The sequence below is a fragment of the Falco naumanni genome, chromosome 8 (genome assembly GCF_017639655.2).
Source record: "Falco naumanni isolate bFalNau1 chromosome 8, bFalNau1.pat, whole genome shotgun sequence".
NCBI classification, from domain to species: Eukaryota; Metazoa; Chordata; class Aves; order Falconiformes; family Falconidae; genus Falco; species Falco naumanni.
In genome coordinates, this window is record NC_054061.1 from 38,150,039 (window position 1) to 38,161,551 (window position 11,513).

The window sequence follows — 11,513 nt, forward strand, 5'->3', positions numbered from 1 at the left end:
ACTGGTGGCAAAATCTTTCATGTATAAACCAATTCATTTAAATACAATAATTTTAAGATTACAATAGTAGTGGTCTCTACCATTCCTGGAACTGCAAGTATATACTCTCTCTTCCAGCTGCAGAGGAAATGAAAACCCAGTAAAACTGATTTTTGTTTCTTTTCAGCAAGGAGTTCTGAATTTGGGTTTATAATTATTGTTTTAAAATATTTAGTCGAGCTCGGTTAATTAAAAATGTTCATGGTAAATATAAATACATCATTATTGAATTCTTAAAATGTTTATATTCATACTAAATAATATTATTTGCAATAAATTATCCCCAAAACTCTAAAGCCCTTCTCCCTGAGTATTAATGTAACACAAAATGGGTCTATTTCAATCATGATTTCTTGTTTGTATTCAGAGTTGAAGTTCACATTTTAAAGAGCCCAAAGCCTCTGGTTGTTTGGATCTGTAGGCTTGTTCCCACACTAACACTGGCTGTAACGTTGAGAGTCAGTTGGCCTCACTCATTGCCAGCACCTCTCCCTTGCTTTAGTGATGTCAGTTGAAGGATTAATTTAAAAGAGTAAATCCACCACCTTGAAAACAACAAAATACACAAAATACATTATGTTGCAAAACCTAATCGAGTACTGACTCTAACCTTGCTTGCCTTAAACAGCCTGCTCACTTTTTTTCTTTCCATTGGACCATGCATTCTTCAGGGACAACATTCAGGAAGAGCTTGCAAAGGTGACTTCTAACTTTCTTTTTAACCTGTTAACATTATCAGGGGTAATTCAGACATCAATTTCAGCATTATCTAGTTTGCCTTCACATTCCTTCTGACTGACTGTATTCTTACGCAAACTCTCCCTTTGTTCTCCCACAGAAAGGTACTGAGAAGGATTAGGAAGTTTCTACCATAGAAATAGTAGATAAACCCTTGCTGATTAAGTGTTCTGTCCTTAAAACAAAAGCATTATGAAACAACTTAGATTTAAAAATAGCATCCAGAAGGTGGTGTCTCCCACATCCCTCAAACTCATGACTTCTGCTGAAACTCTTCACTACGAGTGGAAAGATTTTTTATGAGAAATAGAAGACGATACCTAAGTGACCCTTCTCATGTCCCAAACATAAAAGAAGACCTAATACCATTGTGCAGGGAAGGCTCCAAAGCTGAGAGCTTTGCCAGTCAGTTCAGAAAGAATCACCTGCACAGAAAGGGGGAGAGATGGGAAATCAAATTATATTAAATGTTGTCTCATATCTCACTGAAGACTGTCCCTTGATTGCAATCTTGCTTGGATTCTTGAGAATTATGTGGTGTTCAGGATATAGTTTACTGGGACCTCAAAACTTTGGCAGATTTTTCACAGTTTCAAAATTCAGATCAAATGTCTTTTCCATCCACAAGCCATTTGGGATGCTTGATTCAGCTGCATGTAGCTATTTTCTGTGTTCTGCCTGCATGGATTTGGCCGCCACAAAGTCATCTTAGGCCCTGAATTTGCAACAGATTAACTACTTTTCACTAATAAATGAAGTGAGTAAAGAATGGGAATGGTCCATAGGTTTTGCACAAATACACCTCCAAGAAGCTTACCAAAATTTCTGTGTGCCCCACCATGCAGGAAGAGAAGGGATTAGCCACATGTAAACCAAACTTTTTTAGTTTTTCATTAACATCAATCACCGAGGGAGCAGCTGAGTGAATCATGTGTTTGCTTTGGAAATTATTCTGAGAATCCAGGAAGCCTTCTACTATTTATTACAATATTTTAAAACTTGACTTTAATTATATACTGTAATAGATGGGCATGTTTATCCCTTTCTATAGCTATGGCAGAGCACATGGCCCATCTACTGGGATCCCACAAAGGAAATTATCACCAGGATACCATATCAACTGCACAAAAACATCAGTGAAATGCAGAAAATCTTTTCTATAAAACATGCCTCCACAAGATTTCACAACGGTGATTATCATACCAGGTAGTTTTATGTAGTGGTAACAGTTGCCCCAATGGCAATGTCTTCCTCCTTGCTTCTCTTTCCCAATAGTCTCATTTCATTTCCTACAAATCATTTACAACAAGAGCTATCTCACCTTCATTTACTGTGAGCTCACTATCACTTGAGATTTGTTCAGTTTTCAAAATTATTCAGCTCTGCTTTTGGTGTTTGGGATTTGATTTTTCAGAAAATGAGGTTGGTAACTTCTGGTTTCAGCAAGTGCTGTTTTCTGCACATATTCAATAATCAATTCAATCATTACTGTGCAAGCTATTCTAATTAATAATTAGTGACGTTTATAATAGTGTTTTCCCAGTCCTGGACCGGGACTGAACTGCAAAAAATACAACACAGATAAATACAAAAAAAGTTATTCTTACCTTTAATGACTCAGCCATTTCCACCAGCTGGCTTTATCAACTCTGTTAAAGACTATCATAAAGATTCAGTGAAAAACAGTGAAGACCTCAAAAGAATTAAAAGTCCACAGTAAGCAATTTCAAAGTTAACTGTACATCATTACAAAAAACACTCTCAGAGTCACTACTGTTTATTAAAGGTTAATCAATACAAATGCTTACATTTCTAGTAAAAAAATTTGATACAGAAAAACAATGCTTCTGGGTATTATAGGGACTTCAAGAAATTTTTTAAACTGTGCATGTGCTTTATTCTTGATACCATTATTTGGTGCACACCAAAGAGTTAATTTCCAGTGGAAAGAAAAAAACAGGGTCAAAAGAGTTCAAGTAGGTGTTCACTGTAGGTAAGCCTTCATGCATTGGAATCATTTATGTTATCTAGATGCCAGCTGCATCACTCAAATATTCCACCTTAAAAATAATGTGGGTCCATGCATTGCGATAGTACACACTTAGAAAACCAAGAATGATGCATAAGCCATTCTGAAAGAAAACAGTAGATGATTCCATCAAAATGGTTTTTAATGTGAACAGGTCTTTGCCATTGCAATCTGGATTCTTACCTAAATTCTAAATACTGTACTCAATTGCTGCAGACACTTGCCTGTTTCCAACTTTGGTAAATTACCAGTTTTCTTTTATTCATAGACAAGTATTTGATCCATGATTGACAATGGAAAAACTATAGAGACTTAGAATGGAGGGTCATCTAATTAGAAATGATATATTTCTCTTCACAGAGTATGTGACACTTTTAAGCGTTATTCAATGCTCTGACATCTTGAGATGTCCCTGCCAAATTCAGTAGAAAACATTTACAGAGTCTTAAAGTAAACGCCCTCAATAGTTTAATGAGTAAGAGCACTGTGTATACAGATATCAGGGTTATCAGGATGCTAGAAGGAATAAACATAAATGCCAAGGTAAATTTCTGTTTTGTTTCCAAACTCTATTTTGAAATAAGGCAACTCTATCAGATAAACAAGCCAAACATCTTAAATTGCAAAACTTTTTTGTAACATGTCACTGTACAAGTGACGGAAATGCATGCTATTTCTACTACTTTACTCTGAAGGCCAAAGAACAAGCCTGGAAATGTTGCAGCATCTCAAGATCTTTACTAGGAATTTTGCAATACAGGATGTTCCCTCAAAACCCCACCTTTTAGAACCACACGAATAGGTTTCCAGACAGGAAGAAAACATCAACATCTGAATCCTGACAGCTCAAAAGCAAAGAAGGGCAGGGAGAATCAAGCTATCACTTCAACATTTTTGTTTAAGGCACTTCTGGTAATTTCTTTCCCTGGCATACTTCGATGATAGTGACGTTGAGTCATAAGCTAAGGGAAGACATGAGACGTGACACTTGTCTCTTGGATACGAAGGTAAAGATAAATTTAGTTTCTATATTATAAAATGTGCTGCTTGGAAAACAACCAGAAAGCCTTTTACTCTTCCCCCCACTGCCCCTAATGTGTTGAATATGAGCGGTAAGGTCCTTCCCTTGCACATCTTAGACACTGGTCCCTTTACTGTGTGAAATCCTCAAATGCTTTGTTGTCCCCATTTATATCCCTTTGTGGAGACTTCTTATAGCTATTGCAGGTACAGCCCCGAAAGTTTAAGAATGAGGATCTCTTTCCTGCCTGAGAGTTACAAGGGAATATGGTCACAATCAGCATCATCTGGTTTGATATTTGGCAAAAACTTCATAAAGAAAGGGTACAGCGATGAGAAAGCCAAGAAAGAGCAGCACAAAATGAGGAAGCAGTCTTATATCTCCACATCTAGGTAGACGTTTCACAGAACTGAAGTTATCTGGTCCAAAACAAGTGCGTGCTGTCAGACTAACCTTATTTAACCGGCTAGCTGATAAACCAGATCAAACCTCTTATGCACAAACCTGAGCTGAATGTGTGAACTAAACCTGGATGTGTCTATGCTAGAAGCTTGAGCCTCAAACACTTTAGCCAAAGGGAGAGAGTTGGACTAGTTATAAGTTTGCTGAGCTTCCCAAAGACCAGTCCCTGTAAAGGAAGAAAGTTTCATGGATTGCAATGCTCAGATATATGTTTCCATCTAAATAATAAACTGAAAATAACAGGAAATACCTAGAGAGAGGAACTCCACATTTTGTGAAAGATATTTCCATTCCCTGTCACTATCTGATACTTCTGAGGAAACAAAAGAACCTGTGTGAGAATATGTCAAATAAATTCTTGCTTGAAACAGGACCTGAAACTGTGAAAACAAGCTATAATTTCCAGCTACTGCTAATATTTCCCTCCCCTTTCTCAAAAGGATATTTTGCCACCCAATAATTAGTAATTCCATCTTATATGCAAAGGGAGGAATGAAAAAGAAACTGATTATTGTAAATATTTTATTTCAAATAAGCATCCAAAAAAGTCTGTCATTAAAAAAAAAAAAAAGCAAAGTCATAAACACCTAATTTATCCTACTCTGTCTGTATGGCTTCTGCATTTACACGTTTTTTTTCCTCCTGATATCATTTACACCAGTCTGTGATTTTAGAATTTTTTAATATCTTATTACAAAAAGAAAAAAAAAAGACTTAATATCTCAGTTCTGATCTGATCTTTTCAAATCCAAACATTACAGTAGTTCTATATTCTAGCTCTGGAGATTTGGAAGAGACTGTTCTTCGTCTACTGCTTCACTGAGGTTATTAGCTTGCTTATAGCTCTAATACTGTTGTCACACTACTGTGAGCAATAGTAGACTTCATACACACAAAAAGATATGAGAAAATAAGCCACTGCACAGTGTAGCTACTCATATTTAGCTTCCAGAAACTAGTGGCAAACAGAAACCCAAACCACAGCTATTATAAGAGAACAGTATTTTTGGTCTGTATTACACTAGTGAGCTCCACGAAAGCAAGACAAAGCAAACTGGCTGCCTGGATAAGAATAATCTTGGAACAGCTTTATCCTCTGAATACATGTATGATTCTGAGATTCTAGATTTAAAAAAAAAAATTAACAAAAATCTAAAATTCCTTTCTAGCATATCAGCATGCTCCAGGTTTACCAAGACTTCCATGGTAAACATTTAGCAAAGCAAGCAATCCTACTTTCCCTAGACAGAGCAACAAATATGTACAAGTCAGTTGCAAATCCTACCAGTACTACAACTACTTATAGCCTCACAGAGGTATAATAATCCTAGAAATTACACATTTCTTTCCTACTGAAATTACATACTTCTATTCTATATAGGAAGGGTTTTTTAAGGGAGGGGGGGGGTGGAGATTAAGAAAGTTTGACCTTGCCATTAATTGTTTCATGGAGATATTTAATTATTCTATCCCCAAAACTCAGAGCAAACAAATCTTCATCAGAAAAGAGATATATATATAAGCACACGCAATTTTTATTTTTATAACATATGGGATGGAACTGTGCCCTAGATGTGTTTTGATAAAGCTAATCAGATCAGCTATGCTCTTTTTTTTTTTTTTTTTTTAATGTTATAAGCTCCTGCTCATTGATATGGATGGGTAGAGACAGTTCTTTGGACAAAACAAGTACTGGACCACCATCATCTTGCAATTAGAGGTTCCTATCCACCCCATAGGAACATCCAGCTGATCACAAAGCATATACTAAATTATTGCTGTCTGTGATATCTGTTTCTTTTGGCCTCCTGGTTACAAAAAGACTAGTCACTAAAAACGCCAATCAGAATCACAAAAAACAACCAAGGAAAGTCTCTTCCAGGCAGCAGTTCTTACCTTTTTTTGATCTGCCATCCTTTTAAAAAATACTCCATAAAAACATTAAACCATGACACAATAGGATTCCTTGTTCTAGTCCTTCTTTACAAATCCCTGAGAAAGAAATAATTAATTCTTACTGTTCCCTGGTCCTAAGGCTGAACTTCACTCTTACAGTCAAATTGTCCAACATCAGACTTCCAAACTTTAGATGCCAAGTACATGTTGATAACTAATAAAGAACTGGAGGGTGCTTCTATTTGTTATATTATCTTAAAGGCTTCTAAAAATAATGAACTCTTTTCTCCAAACTTTTTTCTAACATGATGCTGTTGAAATACTAGTCATAAAAGTGATGCAAAAGCCTGGGAAAGATTTTTCTCCACTGAGAAGTAGCCAATACAGTCAAAAAGCCTTAGGATCCTGCCCTAACCCGTCATCATCTGGGACACATAAAATTATGCCCCATCCACCATACAATTTTCTGTAATTTAATTCATTTAAATTTTACCTGAAATGAACAACTGGTATTTTAACGCTTCCTCTTGCAGAAACTCATTAATAAACCACTATTTTCTGGGACAGTAGAATGAGGACAGTATGCTATCTGTAATTTTTTTCTAACAACATAATTGCATACATTTAATTTGCTCTCTCCTCCATAGTATTAGGTGGTGAGATGTCAACATCAAAAATTAATTATAAATGTACATAATAGAAAATTACACATCAACATAATTGCAGTAATTACAAGTACTACTCTTGCATTCCAATGTGGCCCGGTGTCATGGCAGATTAAAACGTTAATCTCTACTACACGTTAGTCAATAATGCCTTATCAATCAAGATGACCCAACATCAGAAGATGCAGAAAGGGGAATTCAACATACTGAAATTGTTCACTGTGGGCCTAAAATCTACAGTCTTGCAAACGTACAAACGTTAGAGGTAGTTGCTTTGGTAAAGTAGCATGGCTGAGTTACATCTTTCCTGAGTCAACTTAATCTCACATGGCCAGTGATGGATAAATATAGCTACTCCCTGCAGTCTCAGCTGGTGAGAATGTGATTGATCAGCTACACCATGATAAGAATTAGAAAGCTTTGCCAGCTGAGATTAATGTCTCACAAATCTGTAAAGTTGGGATTTTTTTGTAGCCACCTTTAAAATACCTTGAAAATGAAATGCAAGATAGAAGTGAGACAAATGGCTGCCCACACTTTCTGGTGCTGATATCTATTTGTATCACAAAAGTAAGCTGACTAGCAACTAGTAAATGATTATTTCTTGGATGAACTTGGTGCCTTTATTCTGTGTGAGAAGAATTATATGTTATTTCATACAACTTCATGTGAAAATAACTGGTATTTGATAGGGTTATCAAAATTACTATGCATTTATTATCTATGAATTTGTGACAATAACATAAAAAATATCTATACATGGGACAGTGAAATACTGATTGCCTTTTCAGTGGAATCTTTGGTGAAGATTATTAATTAAGCCTTTCCAGATACGTGTAAATAATTCCCCACATACGTTTTTGATTCTCTGATCATCTAGAAATAATGCTTCCTTCTGCCATCTGGGATGAGGCTCTTCTGCAGTATTTGGGAATCTTCAAGCAAAGTGGTTACTCCCATCTGCATAAAGGAGACAAAGATCTTCACGTGCTGAGCTACTGGGAGTAAGAAACTTGTCTAAATGTTTTTTAATCTTCTCTTCATCTACACCTGCAATTGTAAACCAAGGTAAGCACTAATTCAGTTAGAAAAACAACAACACAATAGCTGGTAACCACAAAAGGAACCTAGCTGCTGCTGAAAATATGGCTAAAATCTTATGATATTACCTAAGAACTTTTTTGAGGAGAGTTCTTAAGCATCCCTTCTTATCAGCTTCCCTTAGACCTAGGTCAAAGATTTCTCTTCCATCATAAATCAGCATCTTTAATGTACATTATAGATGTTTTACTTACTGCATGCCCTAGATTTTCCATGTTACAATTTCTTTCATCCTAAATAAACTGATTTTTTGTTTAAGACTAGATTGACATAATTGTAGATGTGCTGACACATCCACAGTTCCATCAACAACAACCACAATCCATCAACAGATCCTTTAGCATGTTAGTCATGTTCTCTGTCTACAGTTCTTTGACATTTCCAATGAACACTTTAAAAAAAAAATGGCCTTCATATGTTGGCATGCTTTCTAGTTTTAAAAACATCAACACTTACTACTGGGAAAGATACCACATGACGCTATTTTTCAGACCACTTGTAACAGTTACTGACTTCTGTATGGGAATTTTTTCTTATGTAGATCTTATATGAAATAACTTTCATATGGGCATTGTTTCATCTTATATTATTATAACTTTTCCAGTTTGTGTCCCAGCATGCACGTTAAACTGCACAAATCTTCCATAAATGCTAATATTCAGACAATATTCACATAAATACTCACAACAATACAACTTTGCTTAAACATGCTTTATTGCAGGTTACTTATATTATTTTCTATCAGTCAGGAGCAAAGAACCCCCACAAACTTTCTGCAGTTTAGCTGACAAATGGTAACCCAAATGCAAATCCTTATTTACATTTGGCAGACAAAGAAATTTAGCCTACTTTAAGTGTATCCCAAAGAGCTACTATTGCTTACTGGTTTCCTGAAGTTGCCTGAGCAACTTGCTTTCTGAAAAGATAATGGTTAACTTGAGCAAAGATGGACAATTCCATACCTCGTGTCCTGCATAGAAGAAAGAAACAACTTTTTGGCTGTAAGAAAAATGTTTCCTTCATACTTAGACATTTTTACATTTTTTTTTCTCTCTCAAAAATAGAGAAGCAGTGCAATCTGAACAATATCTGCTCACACCTTTCAGCTTCTGGTTTAGACACCAATTCTACATTTGCCTGATCTGAAACAATAAAATAGTAAAAGTAGCAAAAGTAGCTCTTATCCTAAAACTCAACTGCAATGGCAAATAGTCTCTTGCAGTTTTTTATCCCTTAGACACTTCCTTTGGAAATACCTGAGTTTGATCTTCCTTTTGTCTGAGTAAAGTGGGCTGCTTCAGTGAGTTTACACTTCAATTTAACTGTTTTCCAACTAGATAAACACTTGGCAGCAAACAGATTGTTTCAAACATTGCCAAGACCGGTACAATACCTTTTAAATGGAGTCGGAAGATCTGCTGTTTGCTGCAATGCAGGACTGAAATTTACAATAGTGCCTGAAACAGGCAAAACATCCCCCTCAATTATTTCCTGTCTTCTTTATTCTTATCTCACCTAGAACGTAATCTCTTCAGAATAGGAACTGTATTTATTTTGAATTTTGCATGATAACAGGTAGTGTCAAAGCTTAACGATTGACAAACTCTGTTAAAGCCAAAGCTCAGCAGAAGGCACACAGGACTGCAAAGGCTGGATTTTCTCTAAGGAGGCCTACGTGAAACTTTGGTCATACTGTAATATTTGTTACAAGCAAATTCCTATTTTAAGCAAGCAGATGCAAAAGAAGAACGCAAATCGAGCACATTTACACGTACAAGGGCTAAGAGTCCTGTCCTTGTCAAACAAGTATAGCAAAACTCCTCTATATTTAAGATGCTAGAGTAAGTACATTCTTTTAGCTATATTTTTTTGTTTCATAGATCCATCATAATGGCCTTCTCCTAAGGAATACTATAAAGGCAGCACCACCTAGTGGTACCACATCCGCGGTGTGGTATCTCCAGTGGGTTCCGCGATCAAAGAACTCGGAAACCACAGGGGAAATTCTCAGATGTAATTATTCAAAAATACCCATATGACATTTACTTTTTTTATTATTATTATTCAGCATGAACATGAATAAATAACATTTTCAAGCTCTGGGTATACACTTACTCATTTTCTGTGTTAATACCTTTTGAAAGGAAAAAAGGTATGCAAATGTGTGTATTAATCACAGAGTATAAAATATTTTTTTTTTTTATATACATAGATTATATATAAATTATACATAGATATATATAAAAATATATTTTTTAAATAATCAGATATTAAAATAGTTACTACTCACACCTTCCCATTAACTTTATTATTACTACTGCCAGTGTAAAATTTTGATGAAAAACTATATATGAATAATAAATATCCAGCAACTTAGAACCTCGTCCCTAACATTTTCCAGCACACATTCCAGTGAACTGTAGTTTATCTTGCTTCAATACATACAGTGCATGACACAGATAAGCACCTTGCAAAAATCAGAAGGATCCAATGTGTAAGACCAGTTGGACTTGTCTTACATAGTGATTGTATTGGCATACGTATTTACATCTGTCCTAAGTAGCTGTGCAGCGCTGCGGCTATAACTGGGCAGCGTTTTGAATCATCTTAGCATCTGCTTTTCACATGACCCTGTAAATCCTCTATTGATGCTTCAGGAGGTGAAAAAGCCTCCAACACATCTGCCTCCACGGAGCCTGCCAGTGCAAGCTACCGTTGTTCTGGAACACCGAGAATTAGCGATTTGTTATATCCCTTCAGTCCTTCTCTGGGCATGCACAGGGTAATGCGCAGGGCATTACCAAAGACATAAATGTTTTGTAATTATGCAACAGCACTTTTTAAAGTTATGAACATTGCGTGACAACATAACATAGGAAGGAAAAACCTCAATGATCAAAAGCAGTAGTGTTTTTGTTTTGTTTTTTTTTTTTTAATTTGGTATGTGGTGCAAACAGCACACATATCAGGTGCCCAGACTGCTCTTGCCTTATCCCATTTCTCTCATCCTCACCCATCCTACGTGCAGTCCACAGCTCACCTCCCCAGTTCCTTATCTCTCATGTGTGCTTCCATGGATTATTGCACATAGCCCAAAGCCCCCACTGTGTGGCTCTGCTATTCCCCTTCCCCAGTCCTGCGCATGACAGCAGAACTCTTCTGTTTCTAGCTCCGAACACCCCCCCAGTGCCTACTTCTTTCATGTTCACAGCTGCCAGGCATGTTACTCTCTATCTTCACAGCACATCAATGTTGAGGTATTTAAAGAGCTCATAAGTTTCATTCAGCAAAATTGTATGCCAGTTCTGGAGTTGACTACTTCACCATTGACCTCATAGATTCCTTCCATGCCTGTGTACCTACAACAGAGTAACAAAAACAGAGAACAGACTGACTGAATACAGTGATTCTAGTTAAACAACCACTTACAGAATTCTTTTCACCATGCTTCAGCATGTCATGGCTGCTTGGAGATTTTTTAAAAAATTGGTTTTTTCTTCACCATTTCTGACAGCAAATTTATTCTAAACTCTCTCCTTATGGCTCAAAACTTTCTGCACCA